This window comes from Muntiacus reevesi, chromosome 11 (assembly GCF_963930625.1).
Source record: "Muntiacus reevesi chromosome 11, mMunRee1.1, whole genome shotgun sequence".
NCBI lineage: Eukaryota > Metazoa > Chordata > Mammalia > Artiodactyla > Cervidae > Muntiacus > Muntiacus reevesi.
In genome coordinates, this window is record NC_089259.1 from 20,904,321 (window position 1) to 20,921,468 (window position 17,148).

Sequence of the window (17,148 nt, forward strand, 5' to 3'; positions counted from 1 at the left end):
GTAGAAAATTACTGGCATGATAAATTGTTCTTTTCAAAAAAGGCTTTGTTCCTATCTCTTAAAAAGCTGTGCCACACTGAGAAAATTTCTCCACATTTTTAATTGTGGATCATTTTGTGTAAGAAAAACCTCCCAGTGAAAATGGTCTAATGCAGTGTGCTGAGTTCGGCTTTGGTAAGGCTCCACATCATCCTAAGAGTGCGTGAAAGCACACACAAACGATATTTGCTTTTACCTAAAAGTGTAAGTGATCGTTTGCATCAAAAGCAATGTAGGAGATGGAGGAGTGGAGACTGGCCCCTAAGCAGAGCGCCTACTTTTTAACACTCTTACAGGGAAGAGTAGGGACAAAGGAAGTGGGGTGTGCTGCCACCAAGCGGTGAGCCCGGTAAGACAGGTGACTACCAGGCTCCTTCACCTATCCAGAACCCAGCCTCATCCATCCGGAACGGAAGAAAAGTTAGGAAAAAAGCAAAGCCTCCCCCAGTGCCACAATTAGGTAACTACTAGGAGAAGACACATTCTGAAGCTCGTGTGCTTTATTCAAAGAATGCAGACTCAGAACCTTGTCTGTGCTAATTTTAGGCGTGATTCTAACAAGCTTGCTTTAAAATCCCATAGCATATTTGAATCAAGGGACTAGAATGGGAAGAAGAAACGAAAGTGAATAGACTGGGTATTTCTGTCATATTTATTTTATTCTAATAGCAACCGATCTCAACCAGCATTACACTGGTGTGTGATGGACTCATTTTAAAGATGATGAAACAGATTTAGAGGTCAGACAGCTAGTATATGGTAGACTTGTACTCCATGTTTGGGATTCTGTGATCCCAGAGCTCATGTTCCTTCCTCTTCTGCCCCTGACCTTTCTAAAGACAGGCCCTCTAAGAATCCCTGATGATCAGGGCAATGGCAGGAGGCAAAAGAGAATCATACTTAAAATTTACCGCACTCTGAGACTGTCAAGGGCTTCCTAGGTGGAGCTAGTGGTAAAGAACCTCCCTGCCAATGCAAGAGACATAAGAGACATGGGTTTGACCCTTGGAAGCTCCCCTGGAGGAGGGCATGACAACCCACTCCAGTATTCTTGCCTGGAATATCCCCATGGACAGGGAAGCCTGGCAGGCTACAGCCCGTGGGGTCACATACAGTTGGACCCAACTGAAGTGACTTAGCCTGCACGCACGGGACTGTCAAGTTCAGACGGAAAGCATCTCACCCGTTCCCAAAGGCATCTGTGCTAGAGGATAGTCATCACGACTTTGCATCTTCAAGATGTTCAACCACTTACAACCCTCTGAGCATAATCAGTAGGGAGCTCCCTGAGCAAGATGCTAGAGCAGGATGTTCTCAGGGTGACAGAGCTTGGGCTTCGGGTGTCGCCCTGCCTTTCACTAGCAGTGGGAGCTCGGTGGTATTACGTCTCCTCCTTGTGCTCAGCTTCCTCATCTGAAAAGTTAATATGGTGATTATACCACCTACTTTGTGGAGCTATTTTGGAGAATTCAGTGAGGCAATTTACATAAATAGTTAAAGCAGGACCTGACGCTTGGTAGACATTACGTATCCAGCATGGACATTCCAGTAATTTGAAATCTCACATCTTTTAAGGACTAAATTTGGGTTCTTATTTAAATTGTTTATTATTCATTCATTCATTCAACCCACATTTATTAACTCTGGATGCGTACTATAAAGGGCTTCCCAAGTAGTTCAGTTGGTAAAGAACCCACCTGCCAATGCAAGAGACACAAGAGACTCAGGTTCAATCCCTGAGCTAGGAAGATCCCCTGGAGGAGGAAATAGCAACCCATTCCAGTATTCTTGCCTGGAAAATTCCATGGACAGAGGAGCCTGGCAGGCTACAGTCCATGGGGTCGCAAAGAGTTGGACATGACTGAGTTTGCACACACACACATACACATACACAAACACACATACTGTAAGCCAGTAGTGGGTAGCCACTAATTAAGTAAATATAAATAAGCTACAGATCTTTCCAACTAGGGAGGATCCCAGACATGTCAACAGAAACTATAGCGATTCAGAAAGGCCAGGGAAGCATTTCTGTGGGACACAGATATGGGAACGCACATCCTACCTCCACTCGGAGAAGTCAGAGTGGCTTCCTGGAGGTGATGGTCATGGAAGGTGAGGCGGAAAGGAGATTCCCGTGGAGGACACAGCCCATACAAGCAAAGACTCAGATAGAAAAAGAGCAGGTGATTTTGCATGTTGGGGTACAGGGTGTGGGTGAGGGGGTAGAAGCATGTGAGGCTGAGGAGGGTAGCAGGGCACCCAGGAGGGGCCTTGCACTGTGGGCTAGATCCTAAGGTGTGTCCTGTAGTTTGCAGACTTTTTTTTCCCCCCAAACAAAATCTCCTGGCAAACACCAGCATGTGAAGCAGATAAAAAACAGCATTTTACCAGGGAATGTTTTCCCTGGTGGTCCAGTGGTTAGGACTTGGTGCTTTCACTGTGGTCCATCCCTGGTCGGGGAACTAAGATTCCATATGCATGCAAGCTTAGTCGCCTCAGTTGAGTCTGACTCTTTGTGACCCCATGGACTGTAACCTGCCAGGATTCTCTGTCCTGGCAAGAATACTGGAGTGGGTTGCCATGCCCTCCTCCAGGGGATTTTCCTGACCCTGGGATTGAACACATGTGTCTTATGTCTCCTGAGTTGGTAGGGGGACTCTTTACCTCTAGCACCACCTGAGCCCCCTAAGATTCCACAAGCCTGCAAGAAAAAAAATAAAGAGTGAATGAATAAACAAATACATACAAAAAAAACTAGAGAATGCTTAGTTTGTAAGTTCAAATTTACAACAGTCACCGAATCAACCAATGAGAACAATAAGAAGGTATTAATTCAGAAATTAAGGGTGCCTTTGATATGCTCTTCTGGTCCTTCTGCTCAGTTAGGTTTTCGTCTTAGACTTTAGGCTGGTTGCATAGACTGCAATGAGACTTACTGCCTTTGCTATAACAATACTGTAAGGGTGACGCATCGTATCTCTCGGGAGGACCTCTCCCCGGGAAACTGGGGGTTGACTGTAGAGGATTAGTGGACTGGAAACCAAGTTGGCACCTACTGAAGGCTCTGGGCTTGCTTATGGAGCTGAATCATATATCCTGATGGAAACTTTCCCCATCCTGGGAACCATTAATGTGTCATAACCCATCATTTAAAAATTATGGGGTGTTTGGGACTTCCTTTCTCACTCAGCCCACAGATCCTTATCCTGACACACAAACTGAACCTTCTGAATATAAATGAAAGGGAAAATCCTTCCATCACCTCCTCCTGGAGCAATCCTATGAGAACAGGCACAAGAAGAAACCATCTACTCTGGGTTCCTTGTGGGGACAATAATTGCCACCCTCCTTAGTCCTTGGGGCTGACTGCTGCTTTTTATTCTCAGAATCCAAGCACATTTTTTCCTCCTGGCAGACCCTGGGTGACCAGTCAAAATGAAGAACTCCTCCCAGCCTGGCAACTCGATTACTGGGTTCACCAAGGTCCAACCAACAAAGGCAATGGCCACAGTGAAGTGACAGAGGTCCTGCCGCTGAGGATGAAAATCAACCTTGCCAGTGTTTTACAAGCAGGGCCAAATTTCCAGGCTGCCTCACTCAACATATGAGCATCTTTTTGTTTCCCGGTTCACCTTAAGAGACTATGAAATGGAGGGTGAGACAGAAAGCATCAAACATTTTGCAAACCACTCAGTTTTACATATGAATAATGAACAGCGACGCCGGGACCAGTGGACAGTGAGGACAAGGGAAGGGATGACAGAGAAAAAGGTTTTTCAAGGTCTACCCTCAAGACTTCCTCCCATTTCCCCCTCCTGTTGTCCCCGGTACATTCTGCTGATAAATTTAGATGGTGATGTTTACTTTTAATTTTATCTGCAGAAAGAAGGGAAGACAGAGCTAGTGAGACAGTTAAAGGCAGTCATCTGGATCTCTTCCTGACTTTTAGATAAGTGACATACCCACGTCATTTACTCTTGATAAAGACTCTCAAGGCTGCTCATTTGCCAAAGACACGTGACTTTTTAACCATGAAAAGTTTGAGAGGTTGCCAGAGCAAAACTCTTCATTCCTACTTGTGGAACTCCCTTCAACACACACACATACACACACACACATACATACACATACACACGCATACACACACACACACACAGTAATTTTTGCACCCATTTTTATAGATGTCGCCCATCGCCTGTGCTTCCATCCATTGCTGTTGCAACATCTGCACATCCATATGTTGTGACATCAGTCTAATTGGCTCCTGCTAGCTCTTCTGTGTTCCCCACACACCCAGGGGACTCTCCTGGTACACCCCCAGGCCCACTGAACCTCCAGAGGATTCCCTCTGGAGGAGGAAGGTCACTAGGATGTGCAGGGAAATTAGAACACAACGACCCAGTCCACGGGATGAGGACATCTGGCTGTACTGTTCATCCCTGCCCATGACCTCACAGAGGCCTCCATGGGATCGGGCAATTAATATGGTCAGGACCAAATGCCGCCCAATTTAATTCAATTACTCTTCACCTCGAGAGAAAATATGGTTATTATAGTGATAGGACCTGGGTGAGGAAGACAGGCTTCTGGTCAACAGTCTGCCCACACGTTGCCAGGCTTCAAGCAGGGTGCAGAGCAGGGGGTGTGAGGAGACAGGGCAGAGTTCGGTCTGCTGTGGATTGAATGTCAGGGCCCGACTACCCAGAGACAGCTTTGCTGACACTGTGGGCATAGCAGTTACCAAGGAGAAGCCAGGCTTAGCTGTTACATGATAACTGCCTCATTCACCAAATCCCAGGGAGGAAGGGCTGAAGTAGAATGAATGACAGCGGCCAGCAAGAAAAAGGAACCATTTCCCAAAGCTGGGCTTCCCCGGTGGCTCAGAGGCAGAGAACCTGCTTGCCAATTCAGGAGATGCAAGAGATGCGGGCTCGATTCCTGGGTTGGGAAGATTCCCTGGACGAGGGCACAGCACCCCACTCCAGTATTCTTGCCTGGAGAATCCTATGGACAGAGGAGCCTGGGGCTACAGTCACAAAGAGTCGGACATGACTGAGCACAAACAAAACTTCTTCCCAAAGCTACTATTTTAAGGGAAATTCCTTATTTATGGGTCATAAATCTCTATAACAAATTTGATCACCAAAAAGACCATGTAGACCTTAAATCTCTTTTTTTAAATAAAGCTTTATCTTGGGGACTCCCCTGGCAGTTCAGTGGTTAGGACTTTGTCTTCCAATGCAGGAAGTGCAGGTTTGATCCCTGATCTTGGAGCTAGGATCCCTCATGCCTCTTGGCCAGGAAAAAACCCCAAAACATAAACAACATAAACCACAGAAGCAATGTTGTAACAAATTCAATAAAGATGTTAAAAATGGTCCACATCAAAACAAAAATCTTTAAAAAAAAAAAGCTTTATCTTGTCCTAATTTGCCCTTAGCCTGCAGTATTTAATAATAATTCACACCACCATCTATACCACATGAACTGCTAACCAGCCACTGTTCAGTGTTGTTTGTAGGGGAAGTTCTATTTAACCACCCCTCTACCATGAACACTGTGATATAAAGCCCTCCTTACCCCCATTTTATAATGGGAAAAATAAGGCTTGGAGAGGCTGAGTCACCTGTCCAAGGTCACCTGGCTGGTAAGTCACCTGTCCAAGGTGTGTCCAGTCACACCTGTTGATCACGAAGCCCTTGTTCATGACCATTATTCCAAATTTCCCCTTGGTTTGAATCTTCCATATGTTCTTTTTTTAAGATTTTTTTTTTCATGTAGACCATCTTTAAAGTTTTTATTGAATTTGTTACAATATTGTTTCTGTTTTATGATTTGGCTTTTTGGCCCCAAGGGTGTGGAATCTTAGTTCCCCGACCAGGGGTTGAACACGTGCCCCCCACCTGGAAGATGAAGTCTTAACCACTGGACCACCAGGCCACTCTCTGACTCTGCCACATCTTCTTTGCCTCTTTTGAATGTATGCACGGCACTGGAGAGAGGTCCTCCCGAATGCTTAGGGGCACATTGACTACCCGAGACCCTGTGTCCACATAGAACCATGTCATCATTTCTTAACCAGCATCATGGGTTCAAATCCCAGCTCTGCCACTTGCTAACTGTGTAACCAGGAATTCTCAGTGTATGAACTTTCACGTGGAAATGAGAAAAGATATTTCCTCCTAAGGTCGTGAGGGAAGCTGACAGAGTCAGCACACTGAAAATGGTGCCTGGGAAAGGTGTTCAGAAATTGCCAGCTATTATTATCACATCCCTTGTGAAAGCAACTCATGTAAAAATTGGAAGCAAAGGAGGTTTTCCTTGGTGTTCATGGATTTGCAATACATGCGGTAGTCAGGCTTCAGCTGGCACTGTGGTCATGAATAGTCATACTGGTCAAGGAGCCCTGCCCTGGTCGGGGTGGGGAGGTTGTACTTGTCCCAGGAGACTCCTTAGCACATTCATTTTGAGGTCAAGTGAGCTCTTCTTTTAGCTTGATCTCCTGTCTTAAGCACTAACTGTTTTGACTCAGAAACAGCAAGAGGGAGAGATTGGACAACTGGCCCCCTCTCTACCCCCCACCCCATCTCCAGGCCACACCAGGTAACAGCCAAGGGCTCTGCCTTTCACATCCCCTCTGGAAGGAGGGGGACTGCTGGGGGCTGAGTGTCCATCCTGGTAACTGCCCTTCACACATTAACTCTGAGTTTGCCAACATGCTTCCTTTAGATGAAGCATCGTCTAGCAGCTTTGCAGGGAGTTTTTAAACTCAAGAAACTTACAGGAATTTCCCCAAGGTCTTACCACACTCGCCCAAATCATCACAGAGACACAGAGGTCTCCCCAAAGCCAGGGTGCAGGCGTCTGCAGCCTGAAGAGATGGAGGGCGAGTGCTTTGAGTCACACTTGAGTTGTTAAGGATAGTTCTTAATCACCACTTGGATTTCTTTCAGGGCCGGGGTCACTTTTTGTAGTTACCATAAATCTAAGCTAATATGCATATCAGTGCATATCAGATAATGTAAGCCTTGGAATCAGGCTCTATAGTGATTCTGGCAGGAGCGATGGCAGATCGCCACTGAGCTGGGTGATAAGAGTTACTTCTCCCCACCGGAGCCCCTCGTGCACGACTCCACTCGTGCTGAGGAATGGGTGGTGATCTGCTGCGTTCAGTGCCTCTGATGGTCACTTACAATGTCCTGGCCCGGCCCCTTCTGCTTCCAGATTCCCGGTGGAGAATCTGGAGCCCACGAACAGCAGCCAGATCGTATGGGTCAGTTTTGTTTGAACATTGTGGAGTTAGGATTCTGAGACGGATGTTTTCATAAAGGGAAGAACTCTTTAGTGTCCTGCCTAGAAGTAGCATCTTCTACTATGGGATTGCAGCTCGAACAAATGGAGTGAAAATGAACAGAAAAGCAGGAGCCTGGCTTCTCCTCTTCTTCCTCTAAGTACTTATTCAGTTGACTGCGTTGGGTCTTAGTTGTGGCATGCAGGCTCAGTAGTTGTGGCTTGTGGGCCCGGCTCCTTCATGGCATGTGGCATCTTAGTTCCCTGACCAGGGATTGAACCCATGTCCCCTGCATTGCAAGGCAGATTCTTAAACATTGGACCACCAGAGACGTTTCCTGGCTTCTTCTTCTTCTTCTTTTTTTTTTTTGCTTTACATTTTCAAGCGAGTCCTCCAGACTCTCAGCCTTAGTTTCCCCATTACCGTGGTTACTGAAATGGACCATTTCCACAGCCCACCCTTGTCTCCTGCAAACAAGTTGGGTTCATCATCTTCAGCAGCCTAAGCCTTCCACTGGTCTGCAAAGTACATTTGAGTTATTGCCGGTATCACTCAGACAAGGAAAAGAAGCGTTTCCAGTTCTGGATGAGCAGGGCTCACCACTGTAGCCAGATATGAGAGGCGCAAGGCTGGTAAACGACGTACATGCCCAGCTCTTGGGGCCTCCAAAGGGACCCTGCGGGAGAAGACGGCGACCCCAGTCAGGTAACCATCTCAGGGGGATAGGAAACCATGTTACCTAGGTTTCCACACCAGCTGAACTCAGGGATAATTATACGCGACGCAACACAGGGCATAAAACAGATTCACTTAGCATCTGCAAGAGTTGATTGCACCCAGGCCTGCCCAGACTGGCCTTTCTCACTGCAGGGTGTGGGAGAGCAGGGCTGTGCAGGCCCCCCGAGGCTGCTGGTGCTCAGCCGTGGGAGACATGCCAGTTCTCAGGTCTGCTAATGAGTGCTGCGGTGTCTGGCAAGGCCCCGGCCTGCGAGTGAGTGTGACTAATCAGGAAGCTTTTCAATAACGCTGACGGTTCATTCTCCTTTCTTTTTTTTTCCTCCCTTCCCTGTTCTCTGGGCGGGAGCCGGTTGAAATAAGAGCAAATTAACCTCATTCTGGAAAAGGCAGGGCCTGATAAAGGACCCCTAAAAGGTTTCCCGTGCCCCGTGCCTGCATGTTTTGCAGTCGGGCTAATTATCGGACTTGGGTGGGCCGGCAGGGGGATTTTTTTGTGGTCGTTCCCTCCTCTCCATAGGAGGCAGCATCTAAAGACCTAGCCCTGGCATCATTCCACAGGCTGGTTGACAAATAGGCTTCTGACACCAGCAAAGGCAATGTCATTGCGATTATTCTACATGTGTTCCAGCCCAAACTGACGACCCTCCCATTTCCTGTTCAAAGGCTACATTTCATCAAGTACTGTTTCCCTCTCGCATGGAAATGTGAGACCTTAAATGCCCTGGGCTCCTTAACTGGGAGTGGGAGCCAAAGAGGGGGGCGACCCTTTTTCAGACTCCTCTCTCTCCCTGCCACCCACTTTGTTGCTTGATAAGTTCATTGTGTTACTAACACCCGAGTCCAACTGTGTATTCACTCATGGGAAAGGTGTGTACGTCTCTGTGTGTGTGTGTGTGTGTGTGTGTGTATTTGTGGGTATCTCAGAGGCATCAATAATGCCATCTGTTGGTTAGCAGGTTGGAAGAATTTCAAGCTGGAAGGCAGGTTTTGCTGATGTTGGACCGAAACTTTTAGAAAGGGGTAGTTAATTGTTTAATTGATGTGGTACCCTCATCACAGACTAGACCTCTGAGTATGACTCAAACACAATTTCTTAATGATAGAGCCAAAGGATTTCATGTTGAGAGACAACAGCAAGTGAAAGAAATGATGGAGCTGGAAAACAATGAGGTGGTTTTTAACTTTCTTTATTCCCTAAAATAAGCACATAGCCTAACACAACCTTCTTTCTACCTGTTTAATTTAAGTCAGTTTGTTCTCTCTTCTCAGCCTTGCAAGACTACTGATAACTGGCTAGGAGCTCCAAGATGCTAACTAGAGTTACCAAACCTTCTAAGTTAAAACTTGAGACATGTGTTCCAACAGGGGCCAGAATAATTGCAGGAACAATAAGTGAGAGTATTTAAAATGGGAGAGTTCCTTGAACGTTCTGACCGCTAAGCTCGTTTCAGCCTCTGAGCACCTCGTATGTGTAAGGAGTCATGGTTATGGTTTCATGCAGGAGTTGCGACTGGTGATGGGAGACCAGACCTGGCCTTCAGCCACGTTTTATGTTGTAGGCCAGGAGATCCACAGATACCACTGCACTGGTCAACAAGAACCCAGAAAGGTAGATAAGGAGACATCACCCTTACTTTATGGCCCAGGAAGCTCCTGTAGAGATTCATAGACTATTCAACATGGACGAGCCTTAGGAGGTCTCTTGTGATGAAGATAGTAACCTCCTCAGCAGACAATGCAATCTTTTTCTAATTGTCATCATTATTAGCTCATGTCAATTGAGGGTTACTGCTACAGCTCTGTGCTAAGGATTTTTTTAAATTATTTATTTTTAATTGGAGGATAATTGCTTTAAAATATTGTGTTGGTTTCTGCTAGACATCAACATGAATCAGCTATAGGTATACGCATGTCCCCTCCCTTCTGAATCTCCCTCCTACTTCCCACCCATCCCACCCCTCTAGGTTGTCACAGAGCATCAGACTCAGGTTCCCTGCATCATACAGCAAATTTCCACCTGCTATCTAATTTTACACATGGTAATGCTTATGTTTCAATGCTACTCTCTCAATTCTTCCCATCCTCTTCTTCCCCCTCTGTGTCCACAAGTCTGTTCTCTATGTCTGAGTCTCCATTGCTGCCCTGCAAATAGGTTCATCCGTACCATCATTCTAGATTCCATATATATGCGTTAATATATGATATCTGTCTCTCTCTCTTTCTGACTTAGTTCACCCCGTATAGTATGCTCTAGGTTCATCCACCTCATTAGAATGGACTCAAATCCTGTTATCCTCTCACAACCCTCTGAAGCAGGTATCATCACAATTCCCATATCTCAGAAGAGTCAATGGAAGAACAGAGAGGTTAAACGCTCTGCCCAAAGTTTCACACCTGGTAAATGTTGGAGCTGGGATAGACACAGTGGTAGACACAGCGTTGCCCTAGTTGTGAAATAATACAAGAATGAGGTCCTGACTCTTAATGTCATATACATAGAATCCACAACCAACTCGATTTCAGTCCCCAAACAGTTTCCAGGCGCTCGTCATGACCACTGGTCCAGAAACACATAGGACCACACTCAAGCTAACACTCGCACGCAACCTGTACATGTGCACTCACGTACACACTTGGGAATAGACTTGCCCTGTTCTGCCTCCCGAACTTGTGCATACTCAGAAACACAACAAAAAAGGCAATAAAATGTGGTGCTCTTTCTCCGGCAAGTTCCCTATTCATAAAATGGAACTCAAACATTGCCATGACCTAAATTCCAGGGATATTACATAAAGGAGCCTGCTACCGTTTTTGTACTGTGATTGATTCTCCTTGGGAGAACGGAAATGGGTAATTATGCATTGGCATAGCCTCAGGGAACATCAGGTGAATTTAAAAAAAGAAAGTAAAGAAAATTCCACATCAGACCCCTTGAGGCCTTCTGTCAATTACCACCTGATCCTGAGCACAAGGGGATTTGTTTTCCCGGGTATTCTTAGGGCTCCTCTGCAGCAAGCCCCTGGCTCTGTCCTTTGCAGAAAGACTCCAGGAGTTACTCTTGCAAAGAGGCCTCCCTCCTGACCTCAGCAGAGCATTGACATCCAGGCCCTGGAGGGTGACTCAGGTGGTCTTGGGGTGGAAAAGAAGAGTGGACTGACTGGAAAAGACACAGATGCTGGGAAAGATTGAGGGCAGAGGAGAAGGGAGTGACAGAGGACAAGATGTTTGGATTACATCCGACTCAATGAAGATGAGTTTGAGCAAGCTCCGGGAGATGGTGAAGGACAGGGAAGCCTGGCGTGCTGCAGTCCATGGGGTCACAGAGTGGGACACAGTTGAGTGACTGGACAACAACCACTGGAGAAATGTAGTTGTTGAAGGAGACCCATGCCCTCAGGGGACCCCACCTCTTCCCCGTCCCACTTCCTGTGCCCCTGAAGTCAGCTCCTGGCAGCAGCAGCCTCTGTAAGGAGAAAACCAAGACTCAGTCTCTCATGGATTGATTAGTGGTTCGAAAGAGATGTTAAAGGGAAAATGTCAAAGAGAAAATGTGAAAAGGGAAATGGAGGGGAGTCACAGAAAGAGCCTTCTTGTCAATTTGTTGTTGTTTAGTCACTAAGTCCTGTCTGACTCTTTGCGACCTCATGGATTGTAACTCACCACACTCCTCTGTCCATGGAATTCTCCAGGCAAGAATACTGGAGTGGATTGCCATTTCCTCCTCCAGGGAATCTTTCCGAAACGGGGATGGAACCCAGGTCTCCTATGTTGCAGGCAGATTCTTTACCATCTGAGCCACCAGGGAAGCCCTCTTGTCAATTACTCTTAGTTAAAAGACAGCCTCGCCCTGAGAGGACCAGAAGGGCCTCAGCCAGCGTGTTAATTAAGCCAGAGCTGACTGTGAAGACAGGTAAATCCCCGCTTGTCACTGATTTAGCACAAAGTTCATTTTGTAAGAGATTGGTTTAAGATGATGCCTCTGTGTTCCAGAGAGTGTTTCAGGGACCCAGGCTCTTTCTTTGGCTTCCCCCTCCGCTGGTGCCTCAATTGTTCACTTCCAGCCAGACAATGGAAGATGAAAGAGCTCGGAAGATAAGAGGCAGGTTTCCATGGGCCAGGCCTGAGTGACTCAAGGCTCTCCATCTGTATTCCATACCCAGAACTGAGCCAGGATGGACCATGTAGACACAAAGTCTGCCACTTCTTGCCCATAACTCTACTGTGTAGAGGGAAGCCTGAATCTTTGATAGGTAGCTCGTGTCTTCACTACAACCACTCACATATTACAATATAGCTAATAAGCTTGAAAAGATTGTTTCGGAGGGTTCCAGTCTCCAATTATTCACCCATTTCAAGTGATCACCAACATGCTGTGCAATTTACAGCAGAATTCTGGTTTATTCCACAGGTCAAACAACTGAGAAGGAAAATTGTGATCATATCATTATATATGAGGTTATATTTATTGTAAACACCATTCTTTTTATGCTGCTGTGATTTTGAAGTATTTTCTCTTAGATTCCAGGTCCCTGGAAAAGTCACTGTATTAACTACCTTCAGGACTAGTAGTTTTTTGTGGTAATTTGAAGTTTGTCTATATACTTTATGACATCTCAGAGACTATCTTTGGTTTACCTGTGTTATAGAAACAATGACTTCCCAGGTGGTGCTAATGGTAAAGAATTAGCAGGTAAAGAATCCAGCTGCCAATTCAGGAGTCATAACAGGGTTTGATTCCTGGGTTGGGAAGATCCTCTGGAGGAAGAAATGGCAACCTATTTCAGAGTTCTTGCCTGGAAAAATTCCATAGACAGAGGAGCCTGGTGAGCTATAGTCCATGGGACTGCAAAGAAGAAGAATGAAGATACAGTAAGCAAGTCATCTGAGAACTCCTACATTTTAGGCAGGAGGCTGAAGTGAGGTGAGGAGTAAAGGATGTACCTCAAGCTGAGTTATCTCCCAGGAAAGGGCTAATCTAGAAGTCACACGCAGCACTTTAAAGATTCCTCCAGGGAATCTTTCCGACCCAGGGACGGAACCCAGGTCTCCTACGTAGTAGGCAGATTCTTTCTCAGGCAGATCCTCCTTTTCATATTCTAGTTACAGGTTCATACCTACTGCAAGGAAAGCTGGGAGGCAGACATTGTGGTTGGGTATTTTATGACTGGGATAAAACTGGATTGCTTTGAGTAAGAAAGAATGGAAGAATGGACTTTGGGTGGGCCATTCAGTCCTTAGCCAAGCGAAGTTATACTTTGGGGGCCATCCTTGGGAATAGGATCTTTGGGCTTCCCTGGTGGCTCAGCTGGTAAAGAATCAGCTGGCAATGCAGGAGACGTGGGTTTGATCCCTAGGTTGGGAAGATCCCCTGGAGAAGGGAAAAACTATCCACTCCAGATTTCTGGCCTACAGAATTCCATGGACTGTATAGTCATGGAGTTGCAAAGAGTCAGACACAACTGAACCACTTTCACTTGGGAATAAAGTCCTAGAACTAAATAAAATTAGTTATAGACAGCAAGGCTAGACTAGGTTTTCCCCAACCAGAGTTGTATTAAATAAGAGGAAAACTTCAACTCTGCTATGCATTTTGATTTCCACAGAGTCTGCACACTGCTGTGAAGGTGGTCAGGTGGGACACATCCCATCAGCAAGCAGAGAGAAGAAGCATAGGGTCCAGGGAAGATGGAACTGAAAGGACAATCTCCGTTTAAGGGAGGTGCCACAGCGTGATCAAGGGGTGAGAGTAGGGCTGCAGAAATGTCTACACCAGCAACCAGGGTTCACAGGCACCATCAGACACCCCAGTGCTTGAAAGGGCACTGGGAAATGACACATGAGGGTTAGGAACCACTCGAAGTGGCAGAAAATCCACCTCGACCCCACTTCACCAGAGAGGGTTCGTCTGCAAAACTGGGGAGGAGGAGTGAGATCGAGTCAAACTCAATCGTGGGGCAGCGGGGACTAAGCAGACACTTTAAACTGTCCTTGGAATGTGATCAAAGCCCCTAAATGTGTTCGGCTGATCCCCTAAAGCAGCCCGCCACAAGGAAGGCTTGGTATCGCTCCTGTCTCCTCCCTCGCTCTTTTTGACCAGCTGCGGGGAGTAACTGAGTTCATTGCCTGAGAGAATTAGGTCAGACCAGAGCTGAATATCAAGCTGACAGAGGGGAGTTTGGTGCCAATGTTGATTAAACGAGAAGTGAAAAGAGAGTCTCACTCTGAATCCAAATATGGGAATTTAGAAAGGAGAAGGCTAATATTAGACTGCTTAAAAATCAGGACGGGAAGATACACTTATTATCAGAGAATCAGGGAGCTTCCATCCAAGTCAATACTTTACTGTAAAGAAGCCACCTTTTATGTTAATAGGTATTTAAAATACTCAAACTTTAGCCGTTAGGATCAAAATGATTCATTTGCTCTCCGGAAATTCTTGAAAAACTCTATCTATTACTGCTCTTCAAATACATATCATGACATGCATTATTAACTGCAGGGCTGTTTCTTAAGTTTTCTAACTCCTATCATTCCAGCCCAGAACTGAAACAGCAACTCCCTGTCATAAAGAGGACAACCTCTGACCCTGTCCATCCTGCATAGAAATAACAATCTCATTAATGATGCTAAGTTTATATTGTAAATATATTATCACCACTCTCACACCAACTGCTTATGGTAAAAAATAATTACCAATTAGTTTCAGCAAATGCATTATAAAAAGGTAGCTAATTTTAACTATCTTCCTCATCCCTGTTTTAGGGAAAAAAAAAAAAAAAAAAAAGAATTGAGTATTTCACGGAAAGCAATCTGTTACCTGGAGGAATTTATGATCTTTTAATGATCTTTAATCAGAATTTTTAAGAATCTCCTAAGAATGGTGGTTCAGGTAACAACAAGTAGTGAGTTGCAGTTTCCAGCTTTCCTCTTTTTCCTTGAAATTTAATGGTACAAATAAATTACTTAATTGACTTAACCGTTTCTAATTTATCTCTAAGATTCCTTACAGGATGTTGTCTGGACATCTATTCTACTCTCTGTCAGCAGGTGTCAATCCTTTTAATACTTTCCCTTTTTTCCTTTCTCCCAGGAAACCTGCTCTTCAGTCTCATACAGATATCTTGTCCCTGTAGCTCTCCCCTTATTCTATTTATTTATTTAAAAAATATTTTTATTGATTTATTTAATTTGGATGCAGCAGGTCTTAGTTGCAGCATGTGGGGTCTAGTTCCCTGACCAGGGATTGAGCCCAGGCCCCCCGCATTGGAAGCACAGACTCTTAGATGCTGAACCACCAGGGAAGGCCCTTCTTGCTCTCTTTTGCTCCACCCTCCCTCTGACTTTGCTGCCTCCCTCTTGAGCCCAGACGCTAAGACAGAAGCCTCTCTCCCAGACCCTAGTCTCCCTGGTCCATCTTGTCCTTTGCCATTTTCCAGCAAATCGAGAGAGATCAACCATCTGTGTTCTCTACTTTTAACCAGGAGAGCCAAATATTGCTGGAGAAAATGATACATTCTTGTCTATTGATTCCACTGGTTTCTAACGTCAGTTGTTTCCTTAATACTGTCCAGAAATCTTATCCCTTCCCAAAGAGCTTTTACTTCTTTAAGGAGGAGTTAAACATTACCATTCACCATGCCAGCTGCAGTCCGGCTCTGACCCTGGAGTTGCACGGACACAGCTCTTGCCAGGTTCAACAGGACCTTCTCTTTGCTGAGTTGTACTAAATACCACAAGGGAGGATGTTGGGTTGGACAACTGGGGCTCTTATCTTCACTTTGCTGTTTTTCAGCTGTGTCATTTTGGCAAGTTTCTTTACTCCCTGAAGTCCCCATTTTTTCACTCATAAAACAGATATAAATAGAGAATTGTGAGAATTAAATGAATAATAGAAATATAATTTTTAAATTGTAATCTAACAATATTTATCTTTTACTTGGAGTAGTTGGTTTGCATGTGTGCTCAGTAGCTCAGGCATGTCCTATTCTTTGTGACCCCATGGACTGTAGCCCACCAGGCTCCTCTGTCCATGGGGTTTCCAAGGCAAGAATACTGGAGTGGGTTGCCATTTCCTCCTCCAGGGGATCTCACAGACCCAGGGATCAAGTTCACATCTCCTGAATCTCCCACACTGGCAGGAGATTCTTTACAACTGAGCTGCCTGGAAAGCCCTGGAGTAGTTGGTTACTAAATACTAATTTAATCACTAGTAAATGAGTTTAAAATTTCCACCTGTTTTTTTTTTCTATTTGTCCCCTGTTTCCTTTTTTTGACCTGTTCTTGCCCTCTTTTGGATTAATCAAACATTTTTTATTATTACATTTGTTACCTATCATCATGATTAATATTATTTTTGTTTGGGTCAAGATATTATAAAATGTGGGATTGAAGATTTGCTTCCAGGAAATTGACAAGGATGAAATTCTTGATCTGGGCAGCGTGCTATCATTCTTTTATTTACTGAGAACCTACTTTATACCACATGCTGTTCAAGGCTCTGAGAATCAAACCAGGAATAAAAACAGATACATGCTCTGCTCTCATGCAGTTTATCATCTAAAAGAAAAAGAGTATGAACTTTAAGCTTAGACAGTCCTGAGTTCAGAAACTAGCATTTTTACTAACTAGTTGTATAACTTTAGACAACTGACTACACATGGGGTATTCGAGTGTAAACCCTGAAATGATACTCCTGGAGGGTAATTTTGAAATACAGAGATAAGGCATAGAAAACTCTTGCACAGCTGGGGCATGGGTAGATAAGTGTGCTATAATTAATTATCATTATTATATTCACCAAACTCTAATCACCTGAATGCTTTGCCACACATTAATATTATTAAACAATGCCAAATGGGGACCATTTCACTCTCACTCTCTCTCTACCTACACAATCAAATTGTTTGTATTTTTCTGCACTTTGATTTTCAATTTTGTGAACATGATTTAACTTACCATCCATGAGTCTGTAATAATAATAGGAGTTGGAATAATAAGAACCATATTATTACTACGTGGGGCAACATTCGCCATCTTCCTCGTGAAGACAGATGTCTAAAGTTAGTGTCATATTACTT